The following is a 10,188-nucleotide window of genomic DNA, read 5'->3' on the forward strand; positions in this document are numbered from 1 at the left end:
TTCAGTGTAGAGTCACTAATTTTGGAAGTTTACTACTTTTAGTAAGTTGGCTATTTGACCTCATAATGTTTTGATTTAATCCCCAAAGGTTAATTTTAGATATGTTGCACTAGGTTGCATTGTCTCCTTTATCCCCTCACTAAGAGATCCTGAGACTTGTGGTCTGACTTCACCTATAGTAGATTGTTCTACTTGATTGTTCTAGCACTTTTCTCTCTTTATCCTCTTTAGTGTTACCCTGTTTGGTTTGATTTGCCTTATTAGGACCTTCTTCTCTTTCCTCTTCAATAGTTAGTAGGCTTTGCTGCTCCACATCTATAATAATAATAATACATTGTAATCAATTGTAAGTATATGTGCTTTTGTGATTGTGATTGTTACTTGTTGATTCTGATCTTTGTCTCCATTGGTAGGATATTCTTTTATTTGCATAATTATAGGATTTGCTTCGGTCAATATATCCTTGATAGATTTTGAAGCATGTTCTTTCTCTTGCTCGGACTTCCTAATCTTTTCCAACTCTTCTTCAAAAGTAGTCACATTTTTCATTATGTCTTGTGATGACTCATCTCGATTATAACAATCTCAATTGGCTTTATAATTTCTTGTGCCATTTGTTGCATAGTTTCCACAAGCTACTGAGTGTCAGACTAGATATCTTTTTTATTATCTAGCTCAACTTTGTTAGCTTCAATTTCTTCTTCCTCTTCTATTGTAGCCATCAAACCAAAAACTTTCTTCCAAATTAGCCTACTCTCCTATACAACATCCTCAATTTTACTCAAAATTTTGTATGCCCTTGTCTTTGTCACAAATTTATTTGTGTAATCTCTCAAAGCTCTAGTCATACATGTTTTGCCTAAATCAAACATTGTTTGGGCCAATGTGGCTTCCCTTATTTGCCTCTTAGTGGTTAGAGCCCATTTCCACTTGCCGTAAATCTTATTGTATAGTTCTTCAGGCAATTATTTTCCTAACTCTATTGATGTATACTTATAATTCACCACTATATATATTATTGCCTACTCTACTTTTTCTTTATCAACTTTATCTAAAGCTTCATATTTTACACACTTAAAGCTAGTTAATCAGTTGAACTCCTTATAATTTCACATACATTTCCAATGTCTTGAGGCACTCTCCTTGGTACTATTTGATAATGACTCAAGTCATCTGACTTGATCCTCTCAACCTCATCATCTTCTTCATCATCTAGTTTAACAACTAATTTTATTTTGGTTCTCTTCTTCTCTTGAACTTAGGACTCTTACCTTTGATATCCTCTTTTAGGACTCTTACCTTTGATAGGTATGGTGATCTTGACATAATCTCTCTTTACAGGCTCAACAACTATAGGGATTGCTACTTTAGATCTTTGTCTCGTGATCCTCTATGGTATAGATGTGGGTGAGGTTGCAACTTTCTTTAAGCTCTTTTTCATCCCAAGATCTATCGCCACAATCTCCTTAGCATCGGTTTCCTTTGGCTCGTCAACAACAAGTTCTTTGCCTTTTCCTTCTTGTTCTGCTTCACCTTCATCTTCATTGCTACTTCTATCCTCTCCTAGACATTGAGTAATTTGTAGGGATACTTCCTTTTCATTTCCTTTACCCAATTTCCCTTTCAAATCCTCAATCATCTTCTTTCTCCTCTTATTCATAGGAGGAGTCTTTGCTTCCAATGTGATTTTTTCCTTTGCAACCTCATATTTGTTGAATGGCTTGCCCTTTGAATCAACTTTTTTGGCCAACAATGTAGTTATGATGGAAAACACTTCTTCTATATTTATCTCAAAGGAAAATGGTCTCAACCATGCTACCATAGGTGTTACTCCATGAACATATGTGTTATCAGTATCAAAAAGAATACATCATCATAATATTGTCAACTAGTGAACAGAAAAAAAATATACATACAATAAGTGATCCAAACTTACACATAAATCTTTTCCTTGCTAATAGAAACCAAATTCTCAACCAATTATGTCCATTGTAGCTCAACAAGGTCGTATTCATGGTCCTTCTTGACAATCTTCCATGCTTGGTCAACTATTATGCAAGACACACTATTCAATTGTCTCAATTGATAAAACTTGTACACAATCACTTGAACATAAAATTCAATAAGAGATTCTTCAATGGTTAGAATAGTAAATCCTCTCTTGTTCCATACTACCTTTGTGTTGTCCTCAATTAACTCTTCTCTTTGGCATCACACTATCTTTGTTTGATCACACATAGAGTATCCAGTCATGACTTGAATGATTTTCTTTATGATCTTGATTGGTCTAGTCTCCAATCATAACTGCATATAATGAATTCGGCTAAGTACCATCTTAATCCATTCAACTTTGCAGTTCTTCGAATAATCTAGGGAAAAAGTTAACCCTTTCTCAAAAATAATTTTGAATTCTTTGTTCAAAATTACTTCTCTACACAACTTCTCATAAGCCATTCTTATCTCATAATCTCCCACTTCACCAATTTTGCATTTATACAAAGATCATACATCATGTCATTTTAAGCCTAGGTGGAATTGATGATAGGGCACTTGTAGAGTCTCCCTTCATCACAATTTTAGGTACAACCTTATACTTTGGGGTGGCAAAGCACCATTTTTAACTAATTGCACATTACTACCTCAATTTATTGCTTCTTTGTACTTGCAAATGAACTAGTTTTCATTTCATCTTTTTAGGGTTTGATCGCAAGCTTCTCTGAAACTCAACAACAATGATCTTCTACACTTTAATTTACTTTGCTGATGACACACTTCAAATCACTTCAAAATATCAGCTTAAAGCTCTTTGAATGCTCTACTCTTGAAAATTTGAATGCAAGATATGAAAAATGACTTCAAAATCACACTATATACCTCAAAAAAATGATTTAGGTCATCATTAAATGCATTGTTCTAATGTTGGTGGTATATTGTTGCCTCAAAAAATACTAGACAACTCGACCACTATTCTCAACTTTACTTTCTAGGTCACCACCTTGACTTGGTCACAACTGCACTTCTATTCTCAATCTCAACTCAAACAATCATATTAGCTTAGTCAATATATGAGCTTGGTTCACACTATAAGTTAGTCACAACTTACATCAATACTAATTCTCGACTCTAATTGTTCTCCAACTTTGTACATGGATTCTTTCCTTGGTTCACGCTTTAGATCTATCCTAATGCATCTCATCATATGCAGATATGGACTTCAATACATCATATGTTAGGAACTGGTGTATGATATATCATTTGAAATAGAGTTCCTTACATACCTTCTTTGCTAAGTTTGAGGTAGTATGATCAGCTGATCCATTGGATTGGGTGCTCTTAGCATCATTAGCCCCACTATTGTTACCTTCTTCCTTATTTTTACAAGTTTGATTTATCTAATTTCTTACTTATTCAATGTCAATAACTTCTTTGCCTTTATTTTTTCCATTAGTATGTGTTGGTGCTTGGGTCCTACAGTTTCTGCTCAAATGTCCAATCTTATGATAGCTATAACAAATTATATTATCGTTCATCCAACTCTTGGATTTACCTCTGAAGTGTGTCCTAATACAAGCTATTGTACCATGTATTGCAATTCCAACTATATGAGTTAGTTTTCTTAGGTGTATTTCCTTTCTTCTTAGGTGTCTAGTGAGGTTTTTGCTTTGATCTACATTCTTGTGTTCTATGTCCATACTTTTGAAAATCGTAGTAGTATCCAACAAATCTAGTTGCAATTGGTGTATTACTAGCTTTTGATCTACACTCATGTTGTTGATGTCGTTTCTTCTTATAATTAACAATATCTATTGAATCTGGGATTAGGGTTTTTCTTACCAATCTTGCTTCTCCAAACATTTGTTGTGTGATGCAATTTTCCACAATGATAACATGTAGGTTTATTGTTCTTTATATTTGCATTTCTTTGTTTTCCACACTTTGATGATTATCCTTCCTCAGTAGATGATAGGTGCTTAGTATAGCCTAGTCCAGAAGTGTCATGAGGTCTTCTTTGTGAAATCTCATTAGTTCTTCATAGTATCTCACTGCTTCTTTGGGTGTATTCATCCTTTCAATGAATTCCTTTTCAGATCTCAACTCATTCCTCAAACACTCACTCTTAGTTTTCAAATTTACAACCTCCACATCCTTCATATTAAGTTCTTGCTTTACACTTAGTAGTTGGTCGAGCATATCAAATTGTTTGTGTGATTTCTTACATATCAGATGTCCTTGTAGTGTAAAGTTGAGGTCTATTTTAATGAACTATTTTGAGATATAATTTGGACTAAAATACCCTAAGAGTGTTAATCTGAGACTCGTAAGCTGATGAGAGATATAGTGGCTATCTTCTCAAGGGATGAAGATAATAGGCCAAGTGATTATGGATGCAACCTAAATCTCATACTTAAGAAATCAAATTAAAAGCTTTTTCACTAAAGAATTGAAATGCACACTCTAAAAGATAAAGAAATCACACTTGCAAAATAAAATCTACCATCACACTTTGATCCTAATCTAATCAATTACCAAAATATCATTACATTAACCAACCAATTATCAATAAAGATAGTCACTTTAATAATAATATACCAACTAAATTAAATATCAACATTAAAACTCACTCTTTCATCAATTAAATATCAACACTAGAAATCAATCTTTAAATGTTCTGATAAATGTATTAACAATAAATATTAGGATGGACTTTGTTTGCTATAGGAAGTTTAATTGCGACAAGAAATCTTCATGGTTACTATGGATGGATAAGATGATACATGCGATACGAAGTCCCGACATAGAAAATAAAGAATAATGAATTGTGACAAGAGGTTGACAAGACTGTGGTAGAGAAATGGTATATATTGGCAGCAATATAACAAGTTGATCAAATTGAAGGGGATCCTAGAAGTGAGGTTCAATTGAAATCATAAATTAGTTTCTTCCTCTCACAAACATAACATAGATCATATTCTTAATGTCCATACATTGCCTATATGCATTAAAATGAAGTTACCATGAAACCAGAGAAATTTGGGTTACAAATATGATAAATTAAACCATACAAACCAAACATATTTATAAACAAAATGCAATTGAAGTCACATATAATATACAAATAAATAAGCTCATCAAAATTTATTGTGATATCTATGAGGCTAGCCTAAACATCTAATTTTGGTAGGTGACCTATTTCACCTTTGTTTTGTTGTATCTTTTTTTTGGGCTACATTAAAAATATTTTGATTTGTAAAGTGTTTCAGGAGCCCTTCAAAACCTATTTTCCTTAATAAAAAACAAGCTCACCAAAATTCTCAAGAGGGGGGCTTGCTTCTTGTTCTCATGGTGAGCAAGGAATTTAATCACATGGTGACTATAATAAATCCAACTCTAATAGATATGTCAACACTAGAATGATTTTTAATAGAGCTTTTTATATATTGGAATCAAGCATAATTTCTTACAATCATGCACAAGTTTATTTTGGTCATTGGCCATATTTTTTATAACTATAAAATAAACAATACCAAAGTTTTCTTTGATTCATTTGTAGCTTTATACTATATACTTAAAATAGCCTAAATAACTTATAGTAATCAAAACAAGTCTGCAATCTTTCAACACCCAATATGTTTGTGCCATGAGCCATCTCGTTCATTATGTAGTTCTTGTAGAAAATTGAAATTTAAATGTGTCATTTTTAGAACAATTGATCACTTTGAGAATTATTCTCCCATCTTTTAAAGAGATACTAAATATCCTATTTCACCATCAATAAATTGGCAACAAGGGACCTCATGATAAAAGTATGAAAGATAAATAAGGGAAAAAGGCTAATGAACATAAGAAATAATTAAGACTCATCTTTCCCCCAACTCTAAGACTTTGCATGGCATCATGCAGACAACATATACAAAGAAAGTTGATGGTTGCCCTATTTCATTTTCATGAAGTCTTCTAGAGTAGTAGCCATATTGCCTTTTCCTTCATTGTTGTTTTGTGACTGCCCTTATAGTTGTGTCTTGAGTTGTTGATTCTCTTGGTGTAGTTGAACAAAAGTTTGGAACCAGTTAGAAATGGAAATAACATATGTTCTTCATGTTTCTATTTTCACTAGGATATAATTGAGAATGTTGGTGACATCAATGATAGCTCCAAAAGGTGGTTCTAAAACAACCATAGTCTGTGGTGATGTTTCTTTCTCAATAGTGTCCAAGTCTAGCTTTGGGCGATAAGAGCTTTCCTCTTTATTTTTCACTTCTTTTGAAGGATGCTCAAGAGGATCATAAGAGACATTTTCTTCATGGGATTCTCTTCAGTTACTTCTTTTTCATTAAAAGTATGTGTTCGCATGAATGTTGATGATACTACATTGGGGGGTATCTTAAGCATTGGAGAATATTGACATGTTGCATTTATGACCATATTGTCATTGATGCCAACATAGCAATAAGTCTGTTATGATTGACATAGTAGCATATATAGTTCTTAGTTGTATGGAAAATGTTTGATTGTTTGATGATGCATGGATAAGGGCATGTTCTACATTGTGTCCTGATGATGTAGTTAACTGTGTATGATGTAAGTCGAATGATGTAGGGAAGTTGTACCTAATTTATTGAGAGAAGTACATAATCAGAGTGCTTGAGAATAGCGTTATGATGTTTGTTCGATATCTTTCATCTAGATGTAATGAGAAGATGCATAGTCAACCAGTGACATAAGACAATTTGATGGTGATGTCAACAAGTGCACAAGCCCTACTATCACACGTGTGAGAAGTTGTATAGATTGTGAGCCAAAAATGCTTTTGAAATTGTAATTTAATTAATTGGGAAAGCCTCAAGGCTAACTCAAGGAATTATTTTGAAGATATGGTATAAATGAAAGATGTTTTCCTTGTTTGTTATATGATTGTATGAGTTAAGTATATGGGAAGTGCAAAAAGAAGTAGAGTGTTTACTAAATGCGTGTAAGCAATCCAAGGGATTATTGGATGCAAGTTGTGTGATCTAGTTACAAGATTTAAAGGAGCAGAAGTACAATTGACAGGATAGAGGAAGAGGAAGGAAGCAAATTTAATTTCTATTATTCTAAAAGGAATAATAGAGAGATCATTTGGAGTGGGATCATTGATCTTAACCTTGAAGCTATTTCGGCGGTGGGTCTAGCTATATTCCACAACTCCTAATAGGGTTGGAATCTTCTAATTAGGATTCAAAGACTCCTAACAGGGACTAATATGTACTGAATGTTGTTATAGAATCCTAATAGAGTTTATCCTCTAACAAGGAATATTTATATTAGTACATCATCTTGTGGGTATCATCCCCACTGAGGTTTTCCCTTAGATCAAGGGTTTCCCTAGTTAACATATCTAGTGCTATTGTGTATGAGTATCTTGCTATGGATATTGGTTATATTGCTCATATGGTTAACGTTTAATAAGGTTGATAATTGTGATATTAGTTGGGTAACTAATTAATAGCCCCCTCCCTGACTCTATTATATTGGTGGACTATATATTCTAACAATTGGTATTAGAGCATCAAGTCTTTGAAGGATAAGATTAATAGCTTTGGGAGATTGATGATGAATATTTTTAGAAATGATAGTCCTAGATTTGATGGGGCCAACTATGATAGTTGGAAGGAGAAGATGAAGAATCATCTATTGTGCATGGGTTTAGGTTATTGGCTTTTGACAAAAGCTAGCAAGATGATTGTGAAGGAAGAAAAGCTTGAAGAATGTAGTCAGGTAGAGAGGGATCTATTCATGTGTAACATTAGAGCCAAAGAAGCTCTACTATCAGCTCTTCTAGAGAATGAATACAATTTGGTAAAGTCACTTCAAACATCTCTTGAGATTTGGAAAGCATTAGCATTTATTTTTGAAGGTGATACACATACAAAGAAATTAAGATTGCAAAATTGGATATGGATATCTCAAGATGCTAAAATGATAGAAGATGAATCTATAAGAATCTATATTGGTAGGATATAAGAGATTGTTGCAGGAATCAAGTCACATGGTGGAACCAAGGAAGAAGATGAGGTTGTATGGAATATCTTGAAGACTATAACACCAGCATTCAAGCAAGTAGCTCAAATGATTTAGTAACTAGTACCCTGCACTAAGGAATTTACTAGAGAAATGTTGCTTGTGAGATTGGAAGTAGAAGAAGCGGATCTGAGACAAATTGGAGAATTAGCAAGAGTAGAGACAACCTTCAATGCCCTTAATATGTGGCCATGCCTGTCTAGAAGCGCAACTACAAATGGAGATTTTGCTGGTAGTAGTAGAACCAAATCTGATGAAGACAAAAATATTGAAGAAGGTATAACACTTCTTGTGAGAAGAGAAAAAGATCACAAGAATGTCTTTAAATATTAGACATGTAATGAATTTGGTCATTATGCATCTAAATGTCCTAAAAGAGAGAAAAAGTATAAGGGAAAGTTTAAGCTTAGAAGAGATAGAGATTGTCCATATGATAATGAAGATGAGGAATCTTATGAAAGAACTCAAAGTGAAAGTGATGATGAATTAGGTTTTGTGGCTATTAAGGAAGATGATCTTGATAGAGAAATTAGAGAGGAAAAAGCTCTAGTTTCCCAAGTTGAAAAGAAATCAGATTGGATAATTGGTAGTGGTTGTTCACATCACATGATTGGTGATATGAATAAGTTTGTTAAATTCAAGAACTATGATGGAGGTATTGTTAGAGTTAGTAACAATGTAGCCTATCATATTATAGGGATTGGATCCATTACTTTAGATGGAAGAACTAACACTAACAATGTTTATTTTGTTGATTGATTGAAGCATAATTTGTTGAGTGTTGGAAAATTGGCGGACAAGGGATATCAATTACATTTCACATAAAATACTTGGATTATCAAGGACAAGGATGGTAGGATGATTAGAATTGGAACTAGGTCTAGAGGTAATGTATTTCAATTGAATCCTACTAAAATGACATGTTTGGTTGCAAAAGTTGATAAAAGTTGGTTATGGCATAGGATATTTTTTCATATAAACTTTAATAATATTGTGAAAGTTAGTAGCACATTTGCCGTTAGAGACTTGCCTAAAATAAAAAAGCCTCTATTGTTGTTTGCAAAGAGTGCATTTTGGCTTGGTAGAAGAAATTATCTTTTCCCAGCAAGAAGTTCACTATGACAGAGAAGCTGAAAATTAATCACACATATTTGAGTGGTCCTACAAGAACAAGAAGATTCTATGGTAAAATATATTTCATGAATTTTGTTGATGATTTCACTAGGATGATGTGGGTAGCATTTATTAAAAAGTCTAAAGCTTTTGAGAAGTTTAAGATATTTACAAATAGATTTGAAAATGAATTTGGTGTCAAGATTAAATGTTTAAGATCAAATAGAGGAGGAGAATTCACCTCTAGAGAGCTTAACATGTTTTGTGAATAAAATGAAATCAAAAGATAACTATCTTCACCCAAGACTCCTGAGCAAAGTAAAAATGTGAAAATAAGGAATCGATCAGTTTCAAAGGTAGCAAGAGCAATGCTGTTTGAAAATGATGTATCCAAGACATTTTAGAGAGAAGAAATAAATACAAAAGTGTACACAATGTGTTGGTCTCAGATTGGTTTTGATAATTGAGTGTCAACACACTTAAGAAATTTTCTAAGTTGTTGCCAAGTATAATGTCGAGTGACAATAGATGCTGAGCTAGTATATGTGCCAAGTAAACTATAGGTGCCAAGAAAGATAGAGTAAAGTATAGGTGTCGAGAAAGACATAATTCCTATATGTGTCGAGAATCAATAATCAAAAAGTGTTGAGCATCAACAATCAACAAGCATCGAGTGACATAGTATTGTCATATGAGTTTGTGTCGTCACAAACTCAGATGCAAATCTTGTTGCATGAAAACTAATATATAGATTTCAAATCTTAAAGATAAGATCAAATATATTAGAGCTCCTATGTAGTATACATGCAACCAATCAAAAAAGTGTAATGCTAAAGAGACAAAACGGATGAATCTCAGCCGTAGATTCAAACCTAACCCTAAGTCATGAAACCTTTTTAAGAAGGAAAAAGCCTCATAATTCATGTAGATGATTGTGAAGAGTGGAATGATAGAGTGAAAGAGAGAGAAGAGTAGAAGGGTGAACAATACAGGTGACTTAGAAAAGCAGAGGAATTG

This window comes from Cupressus sempervirens, chromosome 5 (assembly GCF_028749045.1).
Source record: "Cupressus sempervirens isolate cs-2001-9-10 chromosome 5, ASM2874904v1, whole genome shotgun sequence".
In the NCBI taxonomy this organism is placed as follows: Eukaryota; Viridiplantae; Streptophyta; class Pinopsida; order Cupressales; family Cupressaceae; genus Cupressus; species Cupressus sempervirens.